Source organism: Nothobranchius furzeri, chromosome 3 (genome assembly GCF_043380555.1).
Source record: "Nothobranchius furzeri strain GRZ-AD chromosome 3, NfurGRZ-RIMD1, whole genome shotgun sequence".
Taxonomy (NCBI): Eukaryota; Metazoa; Chordata; class Actinopteri; order Cyprinodontiformes; family Nothobranchiidae; genus Nothobranchius; species Nothobranchius furzeri.
The window spans coordinates 53,185,241-53,195,978 of record NC_091743.1 but is presented as its reverse complement, the minus strand read 5'-3'; positions in this window follow the sequence as shown (position 1 = coordinate 53,195,978).

Below are 10,738 nucleotides of genomic sequence, written 5' to 3'. Positions count from 1 at the left end.
CTTTCTGTCGCTTCATATGGGCTGGAGACAAAAAGATGTCTTGCTGCTGAATCTGAGAAACAAGATAAGCCTTGCAGTTGCTTGTGTGTCACTTTATTTGGCAAAGAGCGAAGGTTTTCACTGCTGAGTCGTGAAAAGGAGGGCTTTTCTTTGTTAATCTGAAAGAATATTTGGAGATTGCGACAATTTAACAAATTGTTTCACACAAAAACGTCACATATTTGGACTGGATCTCACCAGACTGAAGCCTGTGACTGCTTCATTGTAAATGACTTCACCCTGATCTTCTGACCTTTTATAAAGAAAACTTTCAGATTCCTCCAGACTTAAAGAAGGATTTGCTTCTTCTTCAGGATAACTAGCAAATATTAGAATGCTTATTAAAAATTATAGCTACATAACTCATCATTATGCATCATCATGCGTCATCAGGCATTGAGCAAAAAATTGAATAGAAAATTCTATTTTTTTCCTTCAGTGGGGAAACCTTTGTTTGACAGCAGAAAAGTAGATTCTCATCAAGAAAATGTAATACAAATATAAAATGATTTAAAGTGAATAAAAAAGATATTTGTCCATCCATTTTCATCTGCTTATCTGGAGTCGGGTCACTGGGGCCTAAGCAGAGAGGCCCAGACTTCCCTCTCCCCAGCCACTTGGGCCAGCTCCTTCAGGGGGAATCCCAGGGCCTTCTCTGGCCAGTTGAAAAACATAGGGCCTCCAGTGTGTCCTGGGTCTTCCTTTAGGGTTTCTCCCAGTTGGATGCACCCGGAAAAACCTCACCAGGGAGGTGCTGAGGAGGCATCCTAACCAGATGCCCGAGCCACCTCAGCTTTAGGTCTCAGGTCTTCGAAGTACTCTGCCCACCGATTCACAATGTCTCGAGTTGAAGCCAGCAGCACACCGTAAACTACACACTAAACTATAAACACTTTTGGTAGCAGACTGCTTTCCTCTCCTGAGGTGCCGGATGGTGGACCTGAATCACTTTGAAACTATAATGAAGTCTTTCTCCATGGTCTCACCGAACTCCTCTCACACCCGGGTTTTTGCCTCTGACCACCTGAGCTGCATTACACTTGGACTGCCGGTACTCATCAGCTGCCTCTGGAGTCCCAAGGGCCAAAAAGACCCAAATAGGACTCTTTTTTCAGCTTGACAGCATCCCTAACCCCCGGTGTCCACCAGTGGGTTTGTGGGTTGCCGCCACGACAGGCGCCGACTACCCTGCGGCCTCAGCTTCGGTTGGTCGCCTTGACAATGGAGGCGTGGAACATGGCCCACTCAGACTCAGTGTCTCCTGTCTCCCCGGAACGTTTTATGTTTATGTATTTAGCAGACGCTTTTGTCCAAAGTGACTTACAAGTGATAATCGGCATATTGCCCTTGAGGCTAACAACAACAATAACAACACCAACTTGACATCAGTCATGGAGAGTAGGGAACAAGGAGTGGACAGTAGAGAGGGGGGACAGCTGCAGGGAGGGGTGCTAGTTAAGAAGATGCTCTCTGAAGAGCAGGGTCTTCAGGAGTTTCTTGAAAATTGAAAATGAAGCCGCAGTTCTGGTAGTGCTTGGTAGGTCATTCCACATTTGTGGAACAATGCATGATAAGTCTGGATTGTCCTGAGCATGGTGTAGGCACTGCTAGCCGACGATCCTGTGATGACCAGAGCGGCCGGGCCGGGCCGAGACGTAAGCCTTTGCAAGAGGATTCAGGTAGATGGGAGCCGTACCATCTCGGACTTTGTATGCTAGTGTTAGCAATTTGAATTTGATGCGTACTGCTAGCGGTAGCCAGGGGAGCTCAATGAACAGAGGGGTGACGTGTGCTCTTTTTGGCTGATTGAAGACCAGACGCACCACTGCGTTCTGGACCATTTGAAGAGGTCTCACAGTACAGCCTGGAAGACCAGTTAGAAGGGCATTGCAGTAATCGAGGCGGGAGATGACAGTAGATTGCACCAGGAGCTGGGTGGCATGTTGTGTTAGGTATGGTCTGATCTTTTGTATGTTATACAGCACAAAGTGGCATGAACGAGCAACAGAGGCAACATGATCTTTAAAGGTCAGGTGTTCATCAATCACAACACCCAGATTTCGAACTGCCTTTGAAGGAGCCAGAGACAGGAAGTCATTTTGGATTGAGATATTGTGCTGTATGGATAGTTTTGCTGGGATGACAAGTAGTTCAGTTTTAGAGAGGTTGAGTTGGAGATGGTGGGATTTCATCCATTTTGATGTCAGAGAGACAGTTTGATATTCGTGCAGAGACAGTGTGGTCGTCCGGTGGAAATGACAGATAGAGCTGGGTGTCGTCTGCATAGCAGTGGTAGGAGAAGCCATGTAAGTAAGTAAGTAAGTAAAAGTTTATTTATATAGCGCCTTTCTCAGATATAAATCATAAAGCGCTGTACAACATGATAAAGATCAGGGCAAATACCTCTAACCAATAAAAACATCCGAAAAACAATAGCAGTGATAAACGTAGAAAATAAAATCATGTGTATAAACAAAGTGAAGGTGTGAACCCAAACAAAGCCATCTTTTTGAAACATTTAGGGAGGGAACGCCTGGATGAAAAGGTGAGTTTTTAGATGATTTTTAAAGACCTCTACAGTGTTAGAAAGACGGAAATCGAATGATCTCACCCAGTGAGGTGTTGTATATGGCAAAGAGAAGAGGTCCTAGTACAGAGCCCTGGGGGACTCCTGTGGCAAGATGGTGCACGGTAGAGGATCGTCCAAGCCAATCCTCTACCGTATTCCACTGAATGATCGTCCTGTGAGGTACGATTCAAACCAGGCGTCCCATGCTAGAGAGTGTGGACAAAAGGAAGCCATGGTTGAAGGAAGCCATGGTTGACAGTGTCAAATACAGCCGACAAGTTGAGCAGGATAAGCACTGAGGATTTGGCAGTCGCTCTAGCTTCTTTTAAGGATTCAGTCACTGCTAACAGAGCAGTTTCAGTGGATTGGCCCTTTTTGAACCCAGATTGGTAAGGGTTAAGCAGACAGTTTTGTGAGAGGTATTCTGTGATCTGCTTGAAAGCCACCCTTTCAATGGTTTTGGACAGAAAAGGGAGGAGAGAGATAGGGTGGTAGTTCTCCACATGATTTGGAGGAAGAGCTGTTTTTTTGCAGCGGTTTAACCTGAGCATGCTTGAGAGAGGTGGGAAATGTACCGGATGTCAGTGATGCGTTGATCACATGTGTGACTGCTGCGGCTACTGTAGGAGCAATAGCTTGGAGCAGCTTAGTCGGAATGGGGTCCAGAGGGCATGTAGTAGGGCGGCTGCACGTGAGAAGCTTGGACACACAGTTCTCAGTGAGAGGGGAAAAAGAGGAATATGAAGCACTAGGGCTTGAAATGGTTGGGCTAGAAGGAGTTTGTGGTAGCGAATATTCAGGAGTGGCCAGATGAGTAAACAATTTTCTTATAGCTGCCACTTTGTCAGTGAAAAATGAGGCAAAGGAGTCAGCTGATAGATTGTTGGTAGGAGGTGGAGATGGAGGGTTGAGCAGAGTTTTGGAAGTTCTGCCAGAGGTGGGAATAGGAGCTCCTTCTGACAGGAGACCAGCATACACTCACAATACGTTTGGGCCTGCCAGGTCTGACCAACATCCTCCTCCACCATCAAAGCCAACTCACCACCAGGTAGTGGCCAGTTGACAGCTCCTCCCTCTCTACACCCAAGTGTTATGGCCACCAGCCTGGCCTCTTCAGGTGCAGGAGCCAGGATCACCCAGCCCCAGGGATCAGCCAGACACCGCCCCTCCTCCTCCTCTCCTCCAGGCTTCTGAGGAGAACAGCTGAGCTGAATCTCTGACGACCAACACCTGGGATAAAAAGGCTGTGCCTTCAGCAGTCTGGGAGGCAGCAGTGCAGGGGTTCTGCTGTCCCCCAGGCATCGTTTTGTTTACAGTCCCTTCGTTTTTGATGAGTTTTAACTTCTAAAGTTTTAAATCTGAATGATCCAAAGGGAACTTTGGGTGATGTCAACTTGGTTGACTCTGCTTTAAGGTTAACTCTGTTTTGGTTTTTAGACTTTTATCAACTTCGTTGTGTTTTAAAACGCCTTCAGTTTTGGTAAAACTTAGTTAACCAGGTGTTTTAAGTGTTGATAAGTAGTCTTGTAACCATTAACCTTTTTGAGAATATTTTGTTTAGCATTATTTTAAGAATGTTCTCCCATCTGTTTGCTCACTGGTTTTAAACCCTTTTATGGCAATTAAACCCATTTTTAATTCACTGTCATGTTTCTTATGTTACCCCCTCCTTCATATTTTAACAGCACATGTTGAGTTTGTAACACCAAGTGTCCAAGACATGCGGCAGCAGATCAGATGAGATGACAACAAAATCAACCATCAAGCTGCAGCCTTAGATATCCTAGTACCAAGAGCACATATGGACACCTTCATGTCTGAACATAGTGTTCATTATGGACGATCCAAGACAAGCACGGAAGTCCAATAACAAAGCACCACTCCAGTTCAGATCAGAGGGGCCTTTCCTCCCAATCGCACCCCTCCTGGTCTCACTGTTGTTGCCCACCTGAGCGTTTGAAACATCCATCCATCCATTAGAATTATCAATAAGCACATCACATGTATCCCTGAAAATCCCCCAGCAGAACGAGGGAGTCACTGGAAGGAGCGCTCTCTAGCACCCCTTCAATGACTCCAATAAGGGTTGGTGGTTTGACCTGTAATTTGGTGCATAATCACAAACCACAGTTAGGGTTAAACATAATTTAACCACACGATAGATTTCCGACAAGTTCAGCATTCTACCCTTTTCCAACTCACACTTGACAGTGATAAAGGTTTTATAAATGTTATGAACAGAACCGGTAACAAAGGTCAGCCTTGTTATAGTCAGACTCTCTCAAGAACAGACACGGTCTATTGCAGAAAAGACCAAAGCATAACAAGAATTTACTGAGTAAAATTAAGAATTTCTTAGCAAACAATCCCAGAAATGAAGAATGGCACATTCAAAGGTTTCAGAGAAAGGTAGCTACCTGACCACTGTGTGGGTGTGTGTATAGAGATGATCTTAAATGTCACTGTGTGGTGCTCCAGCTGAACGTCTCTGTGGTTTCCTGAACATTGTACATCTCGAGCTTGGCTGAGATCATTCACACACACACACACACACACACACACACACACACACACACACACACACACACACACACGCACGCACGCACGCACGCACGCACGCACGCACGCACGCACGCACACACACACACACTGTTTTATATGAAGAAAAACCTGCTGTAAAATGAGCCACCAAAATGCAGGTTTCACAATAAAGTGTGCCACTAGATGTGAGAGCATGTGCTGGTGGGATTTTCTGCCCCAGAAATCAGGTCACTAATCAGGGCATGTGTTGTAATAGTTGTTTATTGGCTGTGTATTATAATATACACATTATAAAACACATTCATTTCTTATGTTTATGTTTATTTATTTGGCAGACGCTTTTATCCAAAGCGACTTACAATTTATAACCTGTAGGGCATGTTGTGATCTGTGGGGGAAACCAGAGCACCCGGAGGAAACCCACGCGTGCATGTGGAGAACACGCAATTCCACGCAGAAAGGCCACAGCCGAGTTTCGAACCTGCAACCTTCGTGCTGTGAGGCAACAGTGCTAACAACTGTGCCATCATGCAGCACACACATACATTCACACACTGATGGGGATGAGCTACGATGTAGCCACAGCTGCCCTGGGGCGCACTGACAGAGGCGACTGATGAAGGCAACTGGACTTCTTTGATTTCTTTAAAACGCTTCATTTCTCATCTGAGGAGCTTTGTCAATTCTAACTGGAATATGGGAGAGTCAAGCTTATACGCTGTAGTTGTGTGTCCTCTGTTGTGAGTTGGCTGCGTGACATGTTGAGTAAAATCCATATAATTCAAGATGTTTGAAAAATCTGTGACTAAAGGGTCTAAAAGGTTATCAGTTGTCTGTTGTTATTTGAAGAGCAGAAACTACTCTGAGTACCCCGCCTCTCCATATCCTGATGAGTCGTTAGCCTCTATTGATGGTGAGTTATCGTGTTGATTAGATGCAGGAAGGTGTGACCTAGACTGAAACTGAATGAGATTCAAAGCTGCATTATTGGTGCTGGAAAGGTTAAATCTAAGCCCCTCCCCTATTTAAAGTGGGTTTTCCTCGTTTGACATAGATAGCTTCTTTTACTCCTCTCCCCATCTGTCTTCTCTGTCCAGAATGTGGACTTTGTCATCGTCAAAGGTGTGTCCTTTGTCCTTCAGGTGAAGGTGGACTGCAGAGTTTTGACCTGAAGAGGTGCCTCTCCTGTGTTGTGCCATGCGCTTGTGTAACTGTTGTTTGGTTTCTCTAATGTAAACATCTGGACAGTCCTCACTACACTGGACTGCATAAACGATCCCACTGAGCTTCTGTTTGGGTGTTTTGTCTTCTGGATGAACCAGGTTCTGTCTGAGGGTGTTGTTGGGTTTAAAGTTTACTGGGATGTTGTGTTTGGAGAAGATTCTTTTAAGTTTCTCTGAGACTCCTGTCACGTATGGGATGATGGTGCCTTTGTGTAAAGGATGTTGTTGTTAGGTTGGTAGCAGAGCTTTCATGTTTGGTGTTAAGTTCAGTGAGATCATGGAATGGGATCAAGAATATTCTACTGACAGGAAAAAGATCTCAGCTAACATAGCTGTAAATCACAATGGATAACTCTCTGTGGTTGCATTTATTTTACATTTATTTTACTACCTCTTACTAGAGCTGTCTTTAGTAGGTGCAAAATATCTTTGGTTGTACACCTGTGCAATAGCAATAAAGTATCTTGAATCTTGATTCCTGTTAAATGTACTTGCTGAATGAGTGACCTTTTCAGGCTAAAATAACCAAATGACAAATACAGACAGAAGGACAACTTCTTTCTTCTTTTATAATGCATTGCATCACCACCTGGTATCAGAACAGGACTCAGTATTGGAAGATAATCAAAAATCAAACAACTTGGACTTGGATCAGGGGCAAAAATGTGGTTGTAACATCTCTAGATATAAGTCGGCTTTAAAAACTAAAACTATTATTTATGAACTAACATTAACACTAATGACACTAATTGATAAATTTTTATTATGTTGTTTGAACCCAAGGATCTCATTATCAGAATTTTCCAACTTGTTGGATTGCTCTATAAGTGCCCCTTTTTTTACTTTGAGAACCCGCCCCGTCAAAGGTCTCTGCACAGCCCTGACCAAGGAACCATTTCTTGATGTCTTGTCCCTGTCCCGGTTGTCTAGGAGATACATCACCAGGAACCGCCAAGACCTGTTCCAATGTTCATGTTCTACTGAGGCGTCTGTTCTCCGTTTGTTAGCCGTTTAGCTAGCTGAGCAAGGACACACAGGAGGTGTCTTGTAGCCTACCCTTGGTCAAAAATGTCCCAGAATACACCGCAGTATTTTCAAATATACACTATTTATCTCCCATGTTACGTGACCGCCGTGGTCACGTGACGTTACGTGACCACGGCGGTCACGTGATGCAAGTCTGTTCCATTTAACCATTTTCTTTGACCAAAGAAGGACAGTGTCCTCATAAGCAAGGCACCTGGCCTCACAAGACCGGATGCCTTGACATTGAGAAACACACTAAGTCTCTGAGCAACGCCATATTAGACACCATGTTTTTTTTCATTCAAAATAAAAACAAATAAAACATATAAACAATAAGAAATACATAACAAAAAATTTAATTTGAACGAAAAGGAGCAGAAGGAAGAAAAACATCTTATAATTTCTGCCCCCTTTCCCAGAAGAAATAACCAATTTGTATACAATTTCCTTTTGTCAGACACGCATACAGATTCATTTTAAACTTTTTCCTGCTCTAAATTCCAGTGCGATCATGATCATTGATTTAATTTACATTTTCATAATTATTTAGTACACTCAGTTTGGTACATGTTTTGAATATATTAAATTACAGTTTTTTTAAATTTCCCTATTCCATAATTTAACACCATTTACAGATATATTCCATTCCTTAATTTTAGTTCTAAATCTAGGTTTTGTAAACACATCGGTTTATTTCAGCATGTAATTACTAGTTCTCTTTTCAAATATCTCCTGAATGTTTGTTGGCAGAGTACCTAAATTGGCTTTATACATGGTTTGTAAGATTTTTCAGTCTTTTATATCATGAAATTTCAGTAATTTATATTTAATAAACAATGGGTTTAATGGATCTCTACAGCCATTATAATTGATGATTCTCAGAGCTCTTTTCTGTAAAATAAATGAGGGTTGTGTATAGTTTTTGTATGTTGCTCCCCAGATTTCTACACAATAAGTCAAGTATGGAACAATCAGTGAATTGTACAATGCCAAGAAACCAGAATTAGTCAGTAAAAACTTGACTCTATGTAATACTCCTAAGGATTTGGCAATTTTACCTTTTATGTAACTAATTTGGAGTTTCCATGTCAAGTCTTCATCAATAAGAACTCCAAGAAATTTAGTTTATCTTACTCTGAATTGCAATCCCATCTATTTCCAATGACACATCACTGTTCTTTTTATAATTAAACAGTATAAAATTTGTTTTATTAAGATTCAGTGTTAATCTATTTATATCAAACCAGTTTTTAATTTTAATCAGTTCATCATTTATCACTTTAGCCACCTCCTCAATATTTGATCCTGAGTAAAACAGTGTTGTATCATCTGCAAATAGAATGGTACCGAGTGGCTTAGATACATTTACCAAGTCGTTAATAAACAAAATGAACAGTTTTTGTCCGAGGACCGACCCTTGTGGCACTCCACAATTAATTTAACATAGTTTTGATGTATGGTCTTTTATCTGAACAAACTGTTTCCTTTTTTCTAAATAAGTTTTAACCCATTGATGAGCCACACCTCTTATTCCATACTGACTTAATTTCGAAGTAACCTTGAGTGATCATTGACGTCAAATGCTTTTTTTCAAATCAATCAAAACACTAACAAAGTCATTTTTATTGTCAAATGCTGTTATATTATATATTGTGATAATATTATAATATGTGATATTGTATCCGTTAATTCCATTATTGCCATTGCTGTGGAATGTTTAGTTCTTGTTGTGGTTATACGTCAACGAATAATTTGTAAGCTTTTACTTACTTTTTGGATTCTTCAATAAAATTTGTAAATATGGAAATTTTACTGATTTTTTAATTAATTAGTATATCCGGGGATATCCTTGGGGCACCATCCCCTTTTAACAGGGGAAAAATTGAATCCGAACCTCTTATCAATCTGTCTAAACGTTCCGTGAATCCTAACGAGCTGCAGTTAAATTTCATACCACACAAACAAATCACCTTAGACAGAAACTTAATTGAATAATGAGCTTTATTAACTAATAATCACTTCAGGTCCTTCTGAAGCGTTCAGCCAACAATATCAACCAACTGATTTTATCAAATGAATAACAAGTAATTAAACAATGAAATAATAATGTAAAACAATCTGACCCAATAAGTGTGTGTTTTAGCTTGAGTTCCTCCAAACACTAAAAACAAGTATGTGGTGTGTCCCCCTAAACAGGGAAAACCAGAATCTGTGAGTGTGTGCGCGTGTGTGTATGTGTGTGTGTGTGTGTGTGTGTGTGTGTGTGTGTGTGTGTGTGTGTGTGTGTGTGTGTGTGTGTGTGTGTGTGTGTGTGTGGGTGGGTGGGCAACTTGCACTTTAAACTTCCGAAGCACTTTCAATCACAGTAACTTACACTTAATTCACTCAAAACACTTCAAAAAGATCAAGAAACAACACAAAAGATCAATCAGAAATGAATATCTGATAGTTTGTCAGCCTGGCCACAGCATAAAAACTATTTAAGATATTAAACAATGACAAACAACAAAACGGATTACTCTTAAAAGGATCCAATGGCGTTTTTTGGTACGGAGAAGAGAAAACCGGTTCTACTTTAAAACGATCCATGGTTTGATCGCTTATTTTGGTCTAGAAGAGGAGCGGAAGAAAGAGAAATAAGAAAAAAAAAGCTTGCGTGAGCGAACCCCCAAGGCGTCCCTTTGTGTTCGCGCTGCAGGTCAGATGGTTTCTCCGTTGATTTGATGGTTTTCTGCTGTTTTCCAGCCAGGTTCTGTGTCCTCACACGTCCGAAATCGTAGCAGCAAGCGATTTCTCACACATCAGCTGGAGTTGAGCACCAGGAGAGCAGATCTGATGGGTTTCCACTGCTTTTCAGCGGTTCTGTGTTCGATCCACTTCAGCAGCCAGGCCTCCCGCGTGCTCACGTTGTTCGGAGCGGCAGCAACGAGCGTGTCCTTCACCGCCAGTTAAACTGGACAAAAGAACGATAAGTTTCACTTTTCGCTAAGATTTATAGCTTTCAGCAGCTGGCGGGGAAAAACTCTGTGTGGTTCCCGCACATGCGCAGAACGTGTTTCCGGTGTTCGGCGGTGACGTCATCACATTGCTTCCGGCTCAAGGAATCATGGGAAATGAAGTTGTAGCTGGCGCTGATGTTTTATTATGCTCTTCAGAGCAATTTTGGCACAGTCTTTTGGAGAAATTACTGCATAGTAATTTTCTCTTGAGGGCAGACCCTCAACAGTTCTAAACCCAGATTGTTCATTGTTTAAAATATATTTTTTTGATGAATTTATCCAACCTTGATACAAATACTTTTTCCAATATTTTAGAAACCTGTGGAAGCAGTGACACCGGC